At 45.4% G+C, this 12,793-nt stretch overlaps 1 pseudogene; it reads right to left on the bottom strand.

The window, feature by feature from the left end:
* Positions 1-5,598: 5,598 nt before the first annotated feature.
* Positions 5,599-6,573, bottom strand: LOC136544401 (tubulin alpha-1 chain-like; annotated as a pseudogene).
* Positions 6,574-12,793: the final 6,220 nt, after the last annotated feature.

The following is a 12,793-nucleotide window of genomic DNA, read 5'->3' as shown; positions in this document are numbered from 1 at the left end:
AGAGAGAAGTGTCGGAGGAGCCTGCGTAGCAAAAAAAGAAAACAACAACAACAACTCAGGTCAGAGGGCCTATCAGAAATAGACAATAACAACAGGCCAAAAGATGAGTAAGATAAAAACACTGTATACTCACTCGGACCTGGCGCCATTGGCCCCGGATGCCTCGGAGCAAACCTGACACTGGCAGCGGCCGCTTGCTCCTCTGGGGTGAGGAGTCCAGCCATGACATCACCTACAAAGCAACAAGTACACGGTATTAGCACTTGGTAGAATACATAAACAAATAAACCGAGCGAAGATAGTAAACACAAAAATGTGCGCCAAACAAACTTACTCATAAAAAGCCTAGGCTGGGCCACCTGCCGAGCCCCCTGGGCAAAAGTCTCCGCCATATCATGCGGCGAAGGCCCAAAGGGCCAGCTGTCCTTAGCCAGCGGCCTGGCGGGCGGAGGGCTCGAAGAAGACTAAGCCGCCGGGGCCTGCTCAGCAAGCACGGCCTCCGGCTACCCGACGTCGGCCGCTGGCGCGGTAGAAGGTGCAACAACAGTGAGAGATGAAGGACCGTGCTGCAAGGTGACCTCCGTGCCCTCTTCAGAACTTGAATACAGCCCGCCAAAAATGTCAGGCATAGGATCGGCGGCGCTAGCCTCCGGCTGTTCGGCGACACTCGCAGCACCGTGCAAGGAGCGCGCCGGAGCAGCGCTGGCCTTCGGACGCCCAGCACCGCTCACAGCGCCACTCACAGGGTGCATCGGAGCTCCAGGAGAGCCACGATCCTCGCCGCTCGTGACCCGCACGTCCACTGACAGGACGGAGGAGCTCTAAACATCTTCACTGCCGACGGAGGCAATGCCAGCACTACCGGCCAAAGACACGGCCGCCGCGATCACCAGAGCACCGGTCTTCTTCTTCTTTTTCATAGGCGCCCGAGCTACAGAGGCACCCTTCCTCTTCTTGGACTCAGCCTCCGTCGTAACATTCTTCGTGAAGGACTTCTTCTTCTTGTCAATCGAAGCCAGGACCTCGGCGGGAACCTTGTGCTCCCAGTAGACGATCCTGAGCTCCTCAAAAACTCGATTTTGCCGCGGCATGGTGCCTGCCATGGCTCTCCGAGACATGTACTCATGCTCAGAAATTTTGCCAACCAACCCGACGGTGGCCTCCTCAACGTCGGCAACGAAGCTGTCCTCCATCACCCCCTCCCCTAAAGACTGGCCAAAGCGGGGGAAAGGAATCCCGGCCTCCGACCCAAAAACGGGAACCTTCACCTTTTCTAGCCGAAAGGCTGGGTTGTCTCTGCCCAGGGGCCAGTAGTTGGAGGCCATAATCTCCTCCACCAGGTCGCGGCCCCCGGAGTAGCGACACGCAGCCGCAAAAGCCCGGTCGCAAGCCTTCCTCGCCGGAGACATCTCCTCCGGTGGATCCACGCGCGTATGCAGCGCCATCTCCTCCATTCTTGAAGTTAATGGATACTCCAAGACCTCTGCACCATCCTCGGTAGTGCCGCGAACCCTGTAGGTCTTCACGTAGAACCACTGCTCAAGCCAGCCGTGGTCCCACTTGCCCTTCTGGCAAAAAGAAATCTCCAGGCGGTCTACGCCTTGGTTCCTCTTTGACATAAAGGTGCAACTACCATACTGGTAGGTCACCTCCACCTCCGTGCCCTCCCATACCTCCTTCTTCTTCGACTGCTTCTGTAGCTCGTAGTACGTGCAGAAGGTGTCCACATCCGGCTCGGCACCATAAGAAACACACGCCCAGCAAAATTTGCTGAGCGTAAGGAAGGTCGTAGGGGTCAGATGGTGAACTTAGATGTTGAACGTCTCCAACACCCAGCGGAGGAAGGGGACGTAAGGAAGGCAGAGGCCGCAGGTGAAAAAGTCCCAAAACACCACCGCATATCCCTCCTCCGGCTCCGGAACGGTCTGGCCGGGCGGAGGGATTTTTACCCTCGAAGAAGGAAAATAGGATTCCTTCAACATCTCCACGACCGCCTCTTCAGTAATGGAGGAGGGGCCAAAATCCCATGACTTTATCGCCATGTCTCTAGAATCTGCAGCGATCAGGTCTCCGATGGACGCGGAGACACTCCCCAAATCCTCCTCCACTAGCTTTTCAAATTCCAACGTGGAAGCGGAGGCAAGCATGCACTCCTCAAAGCGGGCACTCCAGCCGGCGGCCCTAACGCTGAGAAGGTGGCGATAGGGTCCGAAGAAGGCGGGCCGGCGAGTATGGGCGGAGGCGGAAAAGAAAGCCACCGCGGCGGCAGCCTAGGCGAAAGACGCAAGCGGAAAGATGGAACGCGCGAAGGCAGCTCAGGCAAAAAGCGAAGAGAGCAGAGAGCGATTTCTCAGAGGCAAGGAAAGTGAATGAGAAGTGCGGGGGGACCCCGCCACCGACCCCACCCTTATATAGGCCACGGGCGGGCGGTTCGGCTCCCACCATACAACGGTCATCTTCGGAGAATTCGCCTGCCGCCCAATGGTCATCTCCGGAGAAGTTGCAAGGTATACAACGGAAAGCAATACGGCGTAAACGGCCACAGCGTAGGACAACGGCTAGTTTTGCAGCCTAACGGCTACTATGACAAGACCAGCAGCCACGCCAGAGCGGGCCAGGGGGGAAACTACGGGGATTGGTCATAGACGTGACTACTCGTAGTCTCCGCCCCTGCGGACGTCCTTGCTTAGGGCGTTTTGAGCTCACGACACGCTCGGGCGGACCGTGGTCTCAAAAGGGGGAACTGTTGTAACACGGTTTCCGGGAGTGGCGGAGACCTACGTGGCCAGCAGTTCGCAAAGACGTCTCCGGCCAACTACCCAAGCAAAGGCCCAGCTACCACGCCTCCAGACCCAGAAAGATGACGGTTTCTCAGACTGCTTGCAGGACGCTGCCGGTGGCCCTAGCGCAGCCTCCGCCCGGTTTATTCGTAGGCGTCTCCGGGCGGAGGGGGCGGAGGCCGCCCCGCTGCAAGGCTAATCAAGTGCCAGCTTTACCTACGTGTGTGTACAGGTAACCAGAGGAAGGCGCTCGTGGACAGCACGGGCGCGCCGGTTCGGCCTCCGCTCGTAGGGGCAGAGACCCAAGCTGGAGGACGGCAGTACTGGGCATCGGGGGTCTGCGGCCTCGGCGTCCCAGGGGCGGAGACCGTCGGCGGAGGCCTAAAGGCCCTTCGCCGAATCCTGAGGCCTGATGGGGCGGAGACCAATGGCGGAGGTCCAGAGGCCCATCGTCGAATCCTGAGGCCTGATGGGCCGGCTGATCGCGCAGGCCCAATACCTGATGGCGGCATCACAATATTACCCCCGAGAGGAAAGGCGGGTAGTGGAATATTCCGAGAATGTACTGTAGCAGTTGAAGGGTACTATTGTAAACTCTGTAAAAGTGGTAGTTGAGCCCTATAAATAGGGTACACTTGTAACAGTACGGCAGGTTGATGAAGGTATTAATGAAACCCTAGTTTCACGTGCCATTTCCTTACACGCCCACTTGTCGTGCCTGTTTTCCCGAGCCTCCACCTGAGGGCAGCGCTTAGCGGGCGGAGGCCTCTACCTCCTCCACACTGTCTGAGACCGCAAGTCTCAACGACTTAAGTAGAATAAAATATATTGACTCAAAATTATTTAGGTACGTTTTTTAGTAGGGAGGGATAATGTCGAGTCCAATAAAAATATAATAATGTAAATAAAAAATTATAGCTTTAAAAACTAAATAACACATACATGTCAAGACTTTAGATTGAGAGTCTGACTCTTGTCTTAACATGGTTCGTTTTCTATGTTGATAACGATTTGCTTTCCTGTCGGTTTTTGGATCTGGTAGTGTAGAATTCACGTTGGAGATAAGAGTTCGACCATTGGACAGTGTATGAAATACAAATGCATTGATGCTCATTTCGTGTGCTATAGATAAATCTCTTGCGAGAGGACGAGATCACTCTCTTTTATACATCATATAAAATTCTAAGTTCTTATATACAGACAACTAGCATGTATGTTGTTTATATAACACTTAATAAACTCTTTTTTTGCATCACTTTACTCAGGATGTGCTAATTGCATCGATCGAGCATAATAAAAGCGTCCGGTGGGAGATGCGTGCTGTCTGCACGAGCGCTTGTCATGTCGAGCTTTTTGCCCGGAAGATTGAGGCAATCAGCGTTCGTAAGTGTGTAAGGATTGACATGGCTGGATTTGGAAAAGACAAGAAAATTGAATTAAATTGGCAAAATGAAATAGAAAACAAAGTTATCCTGTTATTATTCCCTCCGCTACAAACTACATGTCGTTTTAGTTTTTTAAGACATAGTGTATATCTATATATATATAGCCTATAATTTGGGATGAAGAATATACTAAAATAACAAATCTAATGTTTCCAATGGCAAAGTGAGGAAGCCAAACGTTTGATCTAGCAAAATTGGCAAATAGCTGTCATGTGAAGTGAAACAAAAGAAGCTTTTTCTTACCCCCATTTCTCATATCTTTTTGCAAAGCCGTTCTACTCCTTTTGTTGTTTCCTTTTAATTGCCAGCTTCGGTGAGGAAGACGACTGTCGTTGACTGCACAAAACGACATCAAACCATGGCTTTCCTTCTGGTCAGACTACAGCTTGGCCCGACAAGAAATTCACACTAGATTCGCAGGGTATATATCATGCGTCTATCTAGAAAGAAGAAATAAAAAAAAGTTTAGCTGCACAAGTGCCTGATTACCTTAACGCCTACGTACGCCGCTTACGTCGCGGATCTTACACCTCTGTTTCATCACTCGGCGGCCGGCAAAAATATTCTCTGCATTTAACCTACGGTTACTAGCTCATTTCCAGCTCCATTTCGTGGACAAGAAGATGCTGTCTTTTGGGCTTTGGCGTGTGTTTGTGAATTACATGCGTAGAAAACAAAAGGACGTTCAGCTTTGGACACGGCAAATAAAGACGCCGAGGTGGTCGTGCATCTTTCTATAAAGGGAAAGGGAAGTTCACAAAGCGAGCATCTGCATCTGTGTGTGTATGTACAGGAGGATCCTTCTGCATCATGCCCATGGCCAGATGCGCAAGTCCACTTGTTATCACCAGCAAGAAAATTAGTTGCAGCGCGAGCGCTACTTCCGTTACCACGTACCAGTGCAGCGGCTCAGCTCAATCATTTCAGGGCTATTGCGTTTTTGCCCCTACTTTAACGTTCAGTAGAGATTTTATCTCTGTTTTTGTCATCGTTGTGATTTTATCTCTATTTTTTTTAAACGAAGCTTAAGTTTATCCCTATTCCGTGAACAACAGTTAATGGTGTCAAATGGGCTCAGTAAGGACAAGTTTGCCCATGCGAAATTGCCCCTACTTATCTGAATACATTGTGATTTTACCCATGTTTTTTTTTAAATTGACAGCATCATTGCACAACTTGTTACATATGATTCCACACTGCATGCAAATATAGATATATAATATCACATCAAGTGAAAGTGTAGCAAAAATATCCATACAGCACCAAGCCTCATCCAACATACAAGTCCAACAAAAACGGTGGCTAACAGTGAGATATTACATGTTCAGTGTCATACATCACATTCATGCATCTATTCCTAACAATGCAACCAATCACCCTCCTCTTCCTCTTCCTTCTGTTCCAGCCCCTTCTGTTCTTTCTGTTCCTTCTGTTTCAGCCCACATGTAGTGCTCAGCTATGAAATTAACTAGCTGCAGCAGGTCAAAGCTATGCATGTCAACAACTTGAGTAGGCAAGGTTCTACCCTGTCGCCATGATTTTGGTCCCCCATCATGCACATGGCACGCTGCACCTTGGCCAGGTCACCACCGGGCACCACGCTGGGAGGCTGGTAGTTGATGCCGCACTTGAAGCCAGTCGGGCACCAGTCCACGAACTGGATGGTGCGCTTGGTCTTGATGGTGGCCACACAGCAGCGTTCACATCCTTGGGGACAACATCACCACGGTACATTAGGCAGCAGGCCATGTACTTGCCATGGCGGGGTCGCACTTGGCCATCATGGAGGATGATTCGAAGGCGCTGTTGGTGATTTCAGCCACGGACAACTGCTCGTGGTAGGCCTTCTCCGCAGAGATCATTGGAGCGTAGGAAGAAAGCATGAAGTGGATCCTTGGGGTAGGGAACTAAGGCCAGATCCCGTTCCTCCACCAACAGCGAAGTTGTTGGCTGCATCCTCCTTGCCACTGACGAGCTGCTCTGGGTGGAAGAGCTGGCGGTAGGTGCCAGTCCTCACCTCATCGATGACAGTGGGCTCAAGGTCAACAAACACAGCACGGGGGACGTGCTTCCCAGCGCCAGTCTCACTGGAGAAGGTGTTGAAAGCATCATCACCTCCCCAATGGTCTTGTCACCGGGCATCTGACCATCAGCCTGAATAGAATACAAACATAGCATCCTTATTTATGCAAATTACAAAAGGAGTCCATATGATTCAAATGCAGTCAGTGTAAAATTGCATGCCACCTACACTAGTACACCACGCAGATGCACGATCTTAAGGTAAACTCGTGCCTGAATGACCATATTACAAACCATGATTAAACCTCAGATTGCAAACATTTCAAATACATGTAATTTGGCCTACAAATCACATCACCGAATACACAGTTAGCTAAATCGCTCTACAGACAGAAACTCATTCTTCCTACAGATTGATACTAATTTTCCTATAGACCAAATCATAGGAGCTCCAAATCTTTCCTAATCTCTTCACCAACATCGCATAAATCCATCTCGCCGGGGTCACTGATCCTGTCCTCGCTAACTACACCACGATGCCTGCTCGCTTCTGTTCCTGGCCGCCACGACCGCGCTGGGCACTGGCCGCCCGATGCTGGGGCACCTAACCGCCCAATGAACAGGGCCTGGCCGCTCGGGGCCGCGCTCGTCCCTCGTCGCTGCCCAGCCGCACCCCACGCTCCGCCACTGGGCCCTGGCCGCCCAACGCCCGGGCGCCTGCCCGCCCGATGAACGGGGCCTGGCCGCTCGGGGCCATGTCCGTGCCCTCGTCGCGCGGCGCAAGGAGCCACCCAGCCGCACCCCACGCTCACGCCGCCCACGCCCTTGCCGCCCGACACCTGGGCGCCTGCCTACCCGATGAACATGGCCTGGCCGCTCGGGGCCACGCCCGTGCCCTTGTCGCGCAACGCAAGGAGCCGCCCAGCCGCACCCCATGCCCACGCCGCTGCTAGGGTTTCAGAGGATTGACGTGAGGAGAATGAGAGAGATAGAGAGGATAGGGGATTGGGGAGGGTACGAGTGGATAAGGAGTATTGTTGTCCTTTGGTCTTATTGTGAAGGGTTTTGTAGTTTTTTAATTTTTTTATTCGAGATACAACTAACAGAGTTAAAAGTGTGGGTAAACTGAGCCTTAGTAGTTACAAGGCAGGGGTAAAATCACAACGATGACAAAAGCGAGGGTAAAATCACAATTGGACATCAAAGTAGGGGCAAGAACATAATATTCCCTTTCGAATATGACGACCACCACACTACGTAATCAACTACACAAGCACTCCAACCAATAGTAAAAATTCCTTCAAGTGAATAATTCAGTGTTCAAAATTAACATATAAGAATGAATTGTTCAAACTAGATAATTAAATAAAATGTTGCAAGATGTAAAGATTGAAAAATCAATGTACGTTCAAAAGGATACAGATGCATGGGTGGTCTGATCCTCGGGGCCTTTTTATTCTACCACAATGGTTCCAACTAGATGAATTATTCTTTTTTCTATTTTACATCTCTTTTTTCCCTAGATTCCACCAAAACAAAGTCATTTGCTTCAGACGACTCTTCTTGAATGCAATCTAGCAAAATCGGATATTTGGATGACTCTCGGTCGACGTCGGTGTCAATACTTTCATTCACTTCTATGACTTACCACCATATGTATTTTTTTAATCTAAAGCATGTCTACGTATTATACTGTGTGACTGGTTCCTTACATTAGCCTTGGTCTGAATTAGACCTTACGCAGTACAGCCAAATCCAACATACACATAGGTAACGTCTTGGTGTTTGGGTGTCATGCATAGACATGATATGTTTAGTAAGATTGTGTTTGGTTGCTTATTATAGTACTAGACAAGGGCTATAGAACTAGGAAACAAATCCTAGTAGGAAAAGGAAACCAACTTTTAATCCTAGCCTCCCCTAGACTATATAAGAAAGAAGAAGTTCCTAGACAAAGTCATCCAAATATACATCCCATAGAGCCTCATTAGATGAAAACACTTCAGCACATCTCATCACACAAACCGCAAATGATGAATAAGCAATAAAACTATAAACACAGGAGGTAAGCTATTACCATACCACCTCACAAGGACTCGAACCTATCTAAACTTTGTTTCACATGTGCTACCACCTAGTTTCTCCTAACACACAATGCCCAATTTATATTGCCAATGACAAAAACATCAACTATCACATACCTATACTCAAGATTCAAGATTATGTTTATTTCAACCACTTGAACTTCAATATGTTCATATGATACTTATTCAAATTATTCTTCATAATTGTAGCAACCATGTTTTTCTCTTCATCATTCTTGAGGAAAACCCACCTTAGGCATGTGATTTGAACTATTTCACACATGTTCAACTTTGTAGCTTCAAGCCAATCATATCATTGATTCAACAGTGATTGATGTTCACCATATATAACTACTCGCAGCTTGAAAGGCACCTCAGTATTAAGCCAATGCTTGCTTCTTCTTCTTCTTCTTCTTTATCACATGAGTACTTTTAAAACTAGGCTTCCTTATGTCACTCATATTATTTGTAGAATAATGTGTGCAGTGGCATGGCCGATGAGCACTAGCATCATGTTTTCATTGTTGGAGCCGGTGTTACTGATCATGTTATGTAAACGAAGGTACTAACTTTATAAGAAAACCCAAAATTTTAAATAAAAATAAATGATTATGATAAAAAGATATTATAATGTGCTCAAATGTGCTATTTGCATGGATCATTTGGTAGAAAAGGAAATTTTCAGTAAGCACAACCACAAAGCAAAATAGCCTTGAGGGCCAAAAACCCTTAAGAAAACCATGAAAACCATCAGGAGAATTAGAGTTGGTGGGCAACCCTCAAGGAAGGATGGCCAATAGAGAGCAAGGGAAATTTAGTTAGCTTGGTGGTTGTTGGTATTTATTAACGCACACAGATAAATCCACAAGCGCACGGATACCACTGTAGCTTTCACCCAGAATTATTCCAAGTCTCGTATCCACAGGGAAACATGCGAGACTAACTATGATCTAACTTAACTAAGGGTAGCAACAAGGTTAGGATAAATAGGAGCGTAGAGAGGATAACTAAGGTTCTCTTATTTTGATTTCGGTAAGCTATGTCTTCTATTATTTAACTGGGGACATTACTAGGGAAAGACACCAGCAGAGGATGCTTTCCTTCATAACCGGGTCCTACTTGTCCTACAGACAGGAGGTGGACTACAAAGGATTCAATGAGGCCATAAGAGTCACCCTGGTGAGCTACCATCGATCCGGAATGTAGGGTGCATCTACGATAAACCTAAGTCTAAGAATCATGCTTACAATTACGATTAATACTTTACTCCCTCTAGAATAGGAATAAAGCACTCAAAAGAGTCGTGAACCTAAAGAACAATATAGATAAGATACTTACTTGAATTAGAAGTTGATTACCAGAGAAATCTCAAAGGCAAGCTCAAGTAGAACTTAGATCCTTCAAGGTACAAGCCGTAGAGAGAGCACCGACAGGCCAGCACCTCCTCCAAACTCTTCCCTCACCCTCTATCTCACTATTTATATTCATAAGACTATATCCTATGGAGGACTAATCTTCTCTTGATAGCTGGGTCTGATCCTAAAGATATGAATTAGGGTTTCAAGGATGGCTCTCCTGAGGGGGTACATGGTTGTATATATAGGGGGTTGCATCAATTCTGGACCCTCAGATCAAACCAACTTGAAAGAACGGCATAGGTGCAATCTAGGTGGCGGTGGAGAACCGACATTTGAAGTAGAGGCTGACCGATGGGCCCCATAGGCCGGCCTACAGGTGGGGTTGGTTGGCCTGTCTCAGTGATAGGTGGGCCCCATCTTTAGTGGTTCACCCTCTGGAGTCTTCTAGAGTCTTCCCATGTCTGTTTTGCTATGAATAAACGTGATTTGTTTTGATGAATAGGTCATCCTTGATGATTTTCTGATTAAACCATGCTGAAAACATAGATTCACCAAAACTCGTGGAATTTTTTAGTTTAAATCCCTAAACCTATGTTTGGTGATCGAATTAAGTATATATGTAGGTTATATTGATGGTTTATAATTGATGTTAATAACCATCAACAAGCTCTCCCAAGCTTACCCTTTGCTCGTCCTTGAGCAAAGCTAAACTCAGCAATGGATCAGGAGTTGCTACAATGTTTTCACACTTCAAAAGTACACATGCGTTCAATTAAGAATTCTCCTCTGAATTAGAATAAACCGATCTGACTTTCAAACTTACCCATATTATGTTCAACCATGGGGCCTCTTAGCCTTCACTTGGGTCTTGAGCAATTGAAACACAGAACGATCGAGTCAAGTACTATGTCTCAAGTTCTTTGTTCCACCATTGTTCTAGAGTTTTTGTAAGTTTTCAAAATAAAACTCAGAGATTCCATTGTGTGACACTCTTAAGTCTCTCAATATATGTGGTATTTGTGGATCCTCACCAAGGCAATAAAGATGTTATGCCTTTTTCTCTTCCTACCACTAAGGCTTATGTGGAGTTCATAGGTAGGGAGAAAGCTAGAGCATACTTGCAATACATATATTGTAAAGTCAAACAACAGATCCAAAGAGAGTTGAGTCATACAATCAAATCAAAATGTGCATGTGTGTGGATATATGGTGGATATATATAGTGGTTAACCTAATTCTACTATGCTCCTTGAAAACATATCTCTCTTTTGAAACTTGGAAATAACTGGTAGAGAACAGGGGCTATCTTATTCATCTCTCTTTTTTCAGACGGGTATCTAAGTACCCATTGTTTTAGATATCTCGGACACTTGTCCATTTTTTCTCAATTCTTTTTTTCTTTTTTCTCTTCATTTTTTATGAATAACTTTTGCATAGCCCATGTCTCTTTTCTGCAATAAAACTTTGAGAGGTAGCAACAAAAACTCGGAGCATTTATTTGGTGGATGGAAAACCTATCAAGCATATTTTTGTGTTTTACTCCCAATGTAAGAGTAGAACATTTTTGAGTGGATCTAAATGGAAAGCATGTTCTTGCGCCTACCTCTAGTGTAAGAGTAGTGCATATGTGGGTGGTGCATACGTGATGTTGATTTTAAGAGCATGAAAAATCTCTCATAAGGGTCAACAAAGCTTGATAAAACTCAATGCAATTACAAGCAGCATATATATGGAAGTTTTTCTAGCCTAAATAACATGTATGGCTCTAGTGGGAATTCAAGCTTTGTCATACAAAAACTCATCATGTATCATTTTTGTGTTTTTTTAAAAAGTAAATCTCTAGAACTTTAGTGTCACTTAGAACAAGATAAACAACAGCTCAGACCTTCTCATATCATATCCATCAATTACCTAGACTTAGATCAAGTATATGCCACCCATGAGTTTCAAGTTCAGAGTAAATCCTTATATCAAGACAATCTTATCCAAAACTCAGGAGAATTCAAGGCTAAAAACTAGGTACTTGAAAGGAATTGAGAGCAACTATTCATCATTTCTATTTAAGAGATTATTCTAAGTCATCTTTATTTTATTCAGCTCTTAAAAATAAATTAAAGCAAACTAGACACACCTTTTTATTTTATTTTCAATTTTACTAGATCACACATTATAATTAAAGCAAAGATAAATTCTTATTTTGCTTTTTCATTTGTCATTTTTAACTAATTAAAAGAAACTAAAACTAAAATAAAAGGGGAAAGGATACTTAACTGGATACACGGGAGTGCTTCTCCCCCAAGCTAGCTCTTTCGGTGAGGGTTTGGTGTTGTAAGTTCTTCGAACCAGACTTCTCCTTGTGAAGTTCATTGATTGAGTTCCTTGGTTTACTCTAAAGATGAGGATTCTTGTGATGACGCATCTAATGGTGATGTCACATTCTTCCACCAAACCCGTCTTGGGTTTTGAATTTGAATTTTTGATTTGACAGGTTTAGAACTTTCACTTGTAGAAATTGGAGAATCGATTTTCCCCACACTTTGCTTGAAGTATGTCTGCTCATAAGATAAGGTAGAAATCAAGTGCATGAGCTCTGTTGGTAAGAAAACACCAATAGAACAAAAAATTTATTCATTCTTCTCTATCCTTAGGCACATTGAACAAGATGAAGTTGATGTTATGTGCTTTGTTCAAGTATAACATGAGTGATAAGATTAAATTGCTTAACCTATGAAAGGCTTGTCTATCTATATAATGTATCAATCATTACATAATTATGACAATCATCTTCCAAAGATAGGATGTGCTTTTTTAGTTTGTTTGGTTAAGGCTATGAGATCAAGAAAATGGTGCTAGAAATAAGCTTAAAGAACATGTTGAGTTAGTTAGGTTGGATCAAGTAATGGAGTTGTAACCCAAACATGTTTGTTTCTTATTTATGTGCCTACCTGAATCAAGGAAAACTCTCTTCTCTCTTTTTTATATAATGACTATTTACCTTAGGATGTTACCTTTGTTATTGGAGCATGATGACACCATATGATGATGGGTAAATGACTCGTGATGGTCCTTCTCTTTTTGATTGGAGTTTTCCTTATTCAGCTAGC

This window comes from Miscanthus floridulus, chromosome 3, assembly GCF_019320115.1.
Source record: "Miscanthus floridulus cultivar M001 chromosome 3, ASM1932011v1, whole genome shotgun sequence".
Lineage (NCBI taxonomy): Eukaryota > Viridiplantae > Streptophyta > Magnoliopsida > Poales > Poaceae > Miscanthus > Miscanthus floridulus.
The sequence above is the reverse complement of the archived record's forward strand: the minus strand, read 5'-3'. Positions and strand labels throughout refer to the sequence as shown.